Below are 8,672 nucleotides of genomic sequence, written 5' to 3' on the forward strand. Positions count from 1 at the left end.
TGGATAAGGCTACTTGGTCTACGGTGTTCTTGACACCTCCAAGGAGCTTCCATCCCTAGTTGGAGCCAATGTTAGTGTCAGTCAGTTCAGCCTGTCACCAGTGATGAAATATGCTCCTACAAGGTGTTGTTAGGGTGTCAAGTCAATTTTTTGTCATTTTAGTGAGTCTTCAAATAAAAATTTGGTCACTGGTTATCTTGTCTAGGTCACTACTGCTCCCTTCACTTACTCATGGTCTTCATCACTCATCATGTTCATTGTCTTCTTCAAGGTATGATATCTTCATTTAAATGTCTTGGGTCATGGAATGGTTAAATTCCTCATTTTAGGTCATGGTCTAGGGTTTCACTCCATGTGTTATCACGATACCATATGATGCAAAAAACATGTTCATCATGTGATCAGTGGGTAAAGGGAGTTATCAGCTTAGGGAAAGAAAAATAAAGTTAAAGGTAATGTCTTATTTCAAATAAGACAATGTTGCAGTACACTACCTCGCCTCATCATTTCTCATAGGGACATGTTTTCTTCAAAATATGTTTGTGACAAAATGGAGAATAATTTTACAAATTTGAAAGAGGCTTTTGCCCATTATAGTCCAAGGAAAAAAAAAATCCTTCAGTTTATGCACCGGTGTTATTATTTGAAAAAAATTCCCAAAATACACTTGCTATGGGAGAGTTGATGCACTTCTGGACAACTTGACATCAAGACTGTTTTTCAGGGATTTGGAGTAGGTTTTGGTAGTTCTTGAGGCCTCTATTGTGTATCAGACATCCTAAGATTTCCAATGGTACCTTCGACTTGTGATTTGGATTAGTGGAAGGCATCCAAAAGTAATCTGCAAGTTGGTGCTGCGCTCTTGTTAGAGAAACCCTGAGTTTTTGGAGTGACCTTGGGAAAATCAATTTATCTCCCCCACGGAGTGTCCAAATTACATGCTTGAGGTGTCCATTATATAACAGACTTCATGAGATTTCCAGGGAGCTATCAAGCTCTCAATTTTGAGTAGTCTAAGGCCTCCAAAAGTGGTTTGGAAGATGGCGCTGCAATTCTATGAATTGCGTTGTGCTTTGGCATTGCGCGTAGGAACACTGTGCTGCGCGCAGGACAGAGTGCCCAGAAATGCTTCAAAACTCTCCAAAATCTCAATTTTTCACTTGCAAGCTTGATTTTATTGACTTCTAATCCAAGGGAAAAGTAAGTACACCATAATTATCTCTATTTTTCTTTTCCAAATTCATCTCATGTCAACGATTCTTCAAGTTAGGGTTTGTAGTGAAATTTGCATGGGAAATGATAGGGTGAAAATGACCATATTTATTTTTGGTTTCTAGAACATGTAAAATGGTTTCCTACACCTGAATACATGTTTAATAAACCATTTAAACCATTCATTTCACCGCAAAACAAAGTTTTACCTCTCAAAAAGTAAAACCCTAGCTAATTCCTAGAAGTTTTTGGGCATTTTTCATCACAAACCCTGTTTTTCCTCCTTGCAAGCATATCACTCTTCCACTATTTCTTCACTCATTTTCATCAGCTTCCAAAGTTCATATCCTCCTTTTTCAAACCTCCTCTATCATTTTGTCAAAATCCACCTTCACATCACTTCATTTTAATTCTTACCTCACAGTTTATTTTTCATTCAAATGGAGGTGGGGTCCTCTAGAAAATCAGTGGAGAAGACTCGTCTATGCAAACTTGAGGTGACTACAGTGTATAAGAAAGGGAAGAGGCTGGTGTTTTCTTCTAACAGAGAGAAAGGGGCCAAGCCTTCTTCATCGACAAAGCAGGAATCAACAACAAAGGATAAAGACACAATTGAACATGAGTTTGAAATAATTGATCCAGAGATTGAGGATCAAACAAAAAACATGAGACAAACTATCAGGGATAGGTACTACCAAATCAAGGAGCTGGCAATCAATTTGGAAAGGGAAAAGTATGTTATATCATTCCTTAAATAGGAAAACAATCAACTCAAAGCAAAGTAGTTGATACTAGAAAAGGAAAAAGCTAAGTTAATGCAGCAAGTCAGAAAAGGTAAGGAGATCATGAGATCAACCAAGCCTAAAGCATCAGAGGTGAGAGGAAAAGGAAAAGACCAAGAACAAGATGACTCAAGAAGGCTTTGCAAGAGGAACAAGAACAAATTCTGCTTAATGAGGACCTTGACCTAGAAGAAAGGATTGCCCTAGAGGTTAATCAAGATAAATAATATTGGCTTAATAGGGTGAATGAACACTTGGAGAATCTCCTTGAGAAGGCAAATAGAGACAATCAATTTGTCAGACACATGGCGCATCACTATCAAGCTCAAAACATGATCGCCAATGTCAAGGTAAAACAACTTGAAAACAAGCTCAAGGAGGCCAAAAAAGACCAAAAGGATGAGGGAAACTTGAAGATGCTTGCTAAAGCATCCATGAAGCTATAAAAAACATACTTTTACACCTTCCCTCCAATTTTGAGCAAATTCTGAGCATTTAGAATTTTTTTGACAAATTTTCGTCTAAGTTTAGAAATTCAGCTATTTCCTTAGGCCTCCATTTGAGGAAAAGTCTACATTTTTGGAAAGGTATTTCCATCCTATAAGAACCCATTTTCCCATATTTTGCAGAGGAGGCTTAGTTTTGGAGAAAAATGCAAAAAAGTGGCAAAAAATAGCATTCTGGACCATTTTTTGACAAGCGCTGTGCTTCTGGAGTGACATTAGGAGAATGGATTTTTGGAGGTCTTCCCATGCTCCAAATTTAGAAATTCAAACTGTTATAGATACTAGACGTGAAGGGATAGTTGACCATTCATTGAGATGCTCATTTTGACCCCTAGAAGGCACCTAAAAAGTATCTCAACATTGGCACTGCGCTTCTGCACTTTTTGTGTTTTTATTTGGAAAATTTCACTATGTAAAATTTCTAGTTTCTAGTCTGACTTGGCCAAAGTCAAGATTATCTATGTAATGGCACTAGTTACGAGGATAGGTGATGTAGGCATGAATATATTTACATCATAGGTATTTTTTTGTGTTTATTAGGCCTCATAAAAGAAGGAAACTCCTAAACAAACTCTTCATGAAGTGTTTGAGTTTCACCTTCTCACTCTCACCTGTTGGTTGAGAGAATATTGGAGTCAGTTCCTCCACCAAGGAATTTGACTCCTGAAGGTGGAAAAGTGGTCTAGAAGAGTCTATATGTATCATTTCTCCTAAGGAGAAGATGTGGAACTTTTGTGAACGAGGCTTGCATTGTAATCATCTTTCAGCTAATACAGATACAGATTGCAACTATTTTCAAGGAACTCTAGCCTAGTGAGTTCATGGTGCTTGTACTTGATTCTCTTTATTTTCTCATGGTCTAAACATCTTTATCTACAATATATATCTTCTTTCTATGAATACCTTGTGATAAAATACTCAAAATTCTTGTTTTTCAAGCTCTGCTATCTGGTTTTCATAGTTATGTGTTTTGTCTTCCTAAGCTAATGAAATCATGTTTATTTATGCTCATTAGTTTCTTCCACACTATATCCTCTATAATACACTGACAAATACTCAAATTACACCATGTATTCTGACATATAGCTCCTTCTTATGTTTTCTCCTGCATTCCCACAACCTAGACCTACTTGTGGCTCCAAACCCTAAGTTCAACAAATCCTTAAAAACCAAATTTTCACAAACAAACAAACAAATACACATATCTAGCCTAAAATTCATTTGCTTTAAAGTCATACCATTGATAAGAGACTTAGAGAGATCCCTCTCATGCTAAGTAGGGCTAGCTACAGAGCTAAAGTGGTTTGCGGTTACCCTTGTCGATTTCCTTTTTAGCCTTGGAGATTGTAAGAACTAACAGACTGCATGGCCCCCACTGTCTTCAATTAAACGGAGGCCATGAAGGTAAACATGAAATGGCATCTATCCAAATGTAAATCAGGAAACTTGAGGCAATTTGGATATCACTCCATCTTAGTGACTTTCTTCATGGAACAAATCCCATTGTTCCATTACCAGATGGTGGAGGTGAACCCCCTAGTGCCATGAGATCGACGGATGGTCCGATGGAGCGAGCGGATGCCTAGATCTGGAGGAGGCCACTAGATTTCCTATAGGCCTGCCTTCTTTGTATGGATCATACGATAGCTGATCATGGTGGAGGATTGGTCGTACAATGGGAATGACTTCCGTGTTGATCCTAACATACCACTCCCAGAGGGAGAAGACTTTGATGATGGAGGTGAGTAAAGCAATCTTTTTTTTGGTTTTTTATTGTTTTTGCATATATGTATCCGTGACACTTTGAAATTGTAATTGTAGATGTTGGAGTAGAAAGACTAGTAGGGATGTCCCCTATAGCTAGGCGCATGGCTCGGTAGTTCGAGGTCGCTCCTTATCAGGAAGGAGTGGACAACAAAGAGGAGATTTCCTGAAATCTGGAGGGTTTGACGAGAGGAATCCCAGAGTATGCATGGATCGAGGACATTCCTCATCGTTATCAGCGGCACACAGTGGGAGTGTTGGATCAGATCCGCCAATTATTGACTCGTGTAGTACGAGCAGTAACATGTTATCATGATCACCACGTGGAGTAGTCCATAGTTTAGCATTTATAGTTTTGAGGCCTGCGAGCCACAGATGTACTTGGAACACATATAATATTTTTTGATTTTGATGTATTAAATTCAAACATTATTGACATATATATTCTATATTTCCTGTTTATTATGATACAATGTTTTTCACATATTGCATAAATGTTTGTCTAGAACATAATTAGCCCATGCATCTGTTAATGTATTCATATGCCTACGAATGTGATGATATGTGATATAATCAAAATTTTTGTCCAAGAGATGAATACGCAAGTACATTCTCAATAAATGAGGGTTTCTGACAGAATATTGCACATTGAGTTGAAGAACAACAAGTTACGAATCAAGGTTAACAACCACTTCTCGAATGTCAAGAGAAATGGATTCTGACAAGAGTTCGAGAACTGTGTTATATTCAACAATGTTACTAGTTGTTTGACCCAAACAAATACCTTGGAGATCAATCAACGCACCCTGAGGGTCATAAATAGCCCATGCCATGGATGATAGATTTTGGGTACTACGACAAGCACCACCAACGAAACCGACATAAGGAGTCACACACTTCTGCAAAGCAGGTGAAGACATAATAAGCATGAAAGCTTCTTGAAAAACACACCAAACCAAACTGAAAAAAAATGAATAACACACTTATGTACACAAGTAGCCATGTGAGATGACTTACTCATAATACTTTTTGAGGTACAACCCATTTTGGGGCTTTCTCAAAGGGTTACCCTCATAATCAATTAGCTCATAGGCCCATTTTTGTAATACATGCTTGACAATATCGAGCCCATGACACATGGGTTCGAATTTTCCTGCTGCTAGCTTATCGTTAGCCTTGTTGTATAGCAAGACCAAATCACCTTAAAAAAAAACATGAAGAGAAATTTATTGATCAAAATGGGATTTAACTCACTTTTTTTGTGCTTCAATGACTAAAGTAGCGAGATGGTGGGTTTCATCTAGTCGTTCCAAATATAGGAGATGCTCTTCTTGAGGTGAGGTTTTAGGGAGTAATTCGACAACCAATTTGAGTGAGGGAATTTCACATTCAATCGATAGGGTAGCTTCTAGACCATAGACTAGCTGAAAAGGTGTGAATCCAGCTGCATCTTTAGTTGAGGTTCGGTAGGCCCATAGAGCTGAAAAAAGAATAAGATTCCAATTGGATTTGTGCATCCCATTGGTGCGCTGAAGCATAGTAACTAAAACTTTGTTTACTGCTTCAACTTGGCCATTCACCTTAGGGTAATACAGAGTTGAGATGTCATGATGCAAGCCCAATTTAGAATTCAGCTCGGCCATCATATAATCCCGAAAATGGGAGCCATGGTTAGTGATAATGGCTTGAGGCACTCCAAACCTGGAAAAAAAATGATTGAACATAAATTGTACTGCTATTTTATCGTTAGCTGAATATGTAGGCATCGCTTCGGCCCATTTGGTGAAGTAATCCATGACAACAATAATATAACCATTCCCCTCAATCGAATGAGTGTTACATTTCATAAAATAAATGCCCCATTTGGCAAAGGGACCAATGGTAATAACAGGGTGAAGGAGAGCGAGTGGGGCACACATTTTCCGTTGATAAATCTAGCACTCGTGGAATTTGTGGACAACAAGAATGCATTCTTTAAAAATGGAGGGTCAAAAATAGCCAACGGAAGGATCTTTTGAGTAGTGGCATAGCCAGACAGATGACCACCACAGGTGCTAGAATGGCAGTCATTTAAGACTCTTTTTGCTTCATCGAGAGTTAAACATCAGTGAAGAATTGAATCAACACCAACGCGGTATAAAGTATCCCAAATGATGTGGTAAGGTTAGGATTGATGCTGAATGCGTTGACGATCATCCTTGGACAACGTAGACTGGAAGGTATAAGTTTGGAGATACATGATGATATCACCGTCCAAGGATCAAGAGTGCTAATCAGAACGACAGTCTCATCGGGTAGCTACTCATCAACACCAGTAGGGAGTGAAGTAAAGGGAAAAAAGAAAACCAACTCAGAAAATACAAGTGATTTCTTCGATGTGGCAGTAGCGAACACCAAATCAAATTCTTGGAGGATGACAATCCACTTGGAATATTTTCCCCTAAGAAACTGACAAGTCAGAATATAATTCATTGGGTTGCAATCAGAAATCATGGTTGTAGTGCGGAGGAGAATATAATGCCGAAAGTGTTGAACAACCTGAACAGTAGCCAAAGCTAATTTCTCGACATGACCATAACGGGTCTCAGGATCAAGGAGATTGTGGCTAAGGTAATAAATGACATTTTCATGACCTTCTTCATCATGTTGTACTAGTACCATAGAAATTTGTGGAGTCGGAAGATTATCTCTGCGAACAAAGACAATCCCTCTAGCCCTGGGGAGAGGGTCTAGCCACAAAAAAGGAAATCTAATATAATTTCCCTTAGATTGAGAATAGATAATATTCTACCTCTTTTATCGATATTCCTTGTTTGATGAAGTCCTTGTTCCTTTACTCCAGCGATCAACTCCTTTATGTCAATGAAGCACTTGAAAGAAGTAGACAAGAAACCAAAGCACACATGATAACATACAATATATTCAACCTACTTAATAGGCTAAGGAGTCTTAATCTACTAACTAACATATGCAATTGATATAGGAAACAAAATATTAGTTGTATTATTATGACAAAAAGGAAAGTATAACCTTCGCCTTAGCGTTGCAGTTCTCCTTCGACGTGTCTAGGTTCCACGACCACTGTTAGCATCTCATGATTCACCTCAAAACAATGGAATTTCAAGGCTTCTTCCTCTTTGCTCCAAACCAAACAAAACTACAAGATTATTCTCCCTTTACAAGCACAAACTAGAAGGCTAAGGTTCTCAAGATGGCTATCAATATTTTGCAGATTATTCTAGCCCTTTCATTAGCCAGCTGAGGTTGGAAAAGGAAAGGTTTATATAGCTTGAGAGAGGGGATATGGATCATCTTATGATGGGAGAGGTATTATACCTTTTGGTTTGTTCCATTTTAATAGGGGAAAAGATCCCAAACAATCTCTCTTGGCTCTATCTCGACTAACCATTTACCAAACTTCCGTTCACGAAGCTTCTAGACCTGGAAGCTTTGCTCCATTCTTAAAATTTTTCCAAAAGAGGGTTGGTGTAGGTCATGAATGGATTACCAGTGCCTTTCAAGGCTAGGCCCAGTGTTAGACTCTGCAAATCAGCACAGGGAAGAAACTGAGTGATAGCGTCAGTCTTGAAAACTGAGTTTGAAAGAATATTCTTGGAAAATGATGTAAGAGGAAAATGTTTTGCAGATGAAGAGGGATGTAAGGACATGTTCTTCATGAAAGGGAAACACATGAGGGTCACTATAGAGGTCCTCCAGGATCATGGAATGGTGTTATCGAGAAATCTAGTGTCTATTCAGAGCTGTTAGTCCCAATAAGACGGGTAGCTATCTTAGAAACAAACAGATTAAAGTCACCTGTTTTTCCTTTACGAGAGAGAGATGGGAAAGAAGCAGAGAGTACCAACCTCAGTCTTCCGCTTGGCTCCTTGCTTGTTTCCTTTCCCCTTTGACAGAATCTTGCCACTGCTTCCTTACTTGTCTAGCTTCAAAGAGCACCTGTAGATTCACAACAGCATAATACCATCAAAGCATAGAGATCTTTCACTGTAAACAATATAGGATCAAATATATATTGACCATACAAACGCATATAACAAACACAATATTCAGAGATACACAAGAATATGGAGGAAAACTCAAATAACTTTATTAGTAAAAGTCATAGAAGAGAGGATTACAACCACTTGGTCTGACCCAGCACCATCCTCCCAGCTTGAAAGCCCTCTTCACCTCACACAAAGCAAGATCACCCAACAATGTCTTCAAAGAGAAACCAGCAGCACCTCTTTGCAAATTACCCAATTCCAACCTTTGGATCTCTTGGATGAGGGATCCATTTATAGATATTTGCAAGGGGGTGAGTCAACTTCTGGGATTTTGATTAGTGTCATCTCTCTGATAGTTCCTGGTTCCACATGAAGATTTTAGATCTCTTACTCATCCTTGG

The sequence above is a fragment of the Pinus tabuliformis genome, chromosome 3_2, assembly GCF_031772625.1.
Source record: "Pinus tabuliformis cultivar Carrire ecotype Pingquan chromosome 3_2, CPIR1, whole genome shotgun sequence".
Taxonomy (NCBI): Eukaryota; Viridiplantae; Streptophyta; class Pinopsida; order Pinales; family Pinaceae; genus Pinus; species Pinus tabuliformis.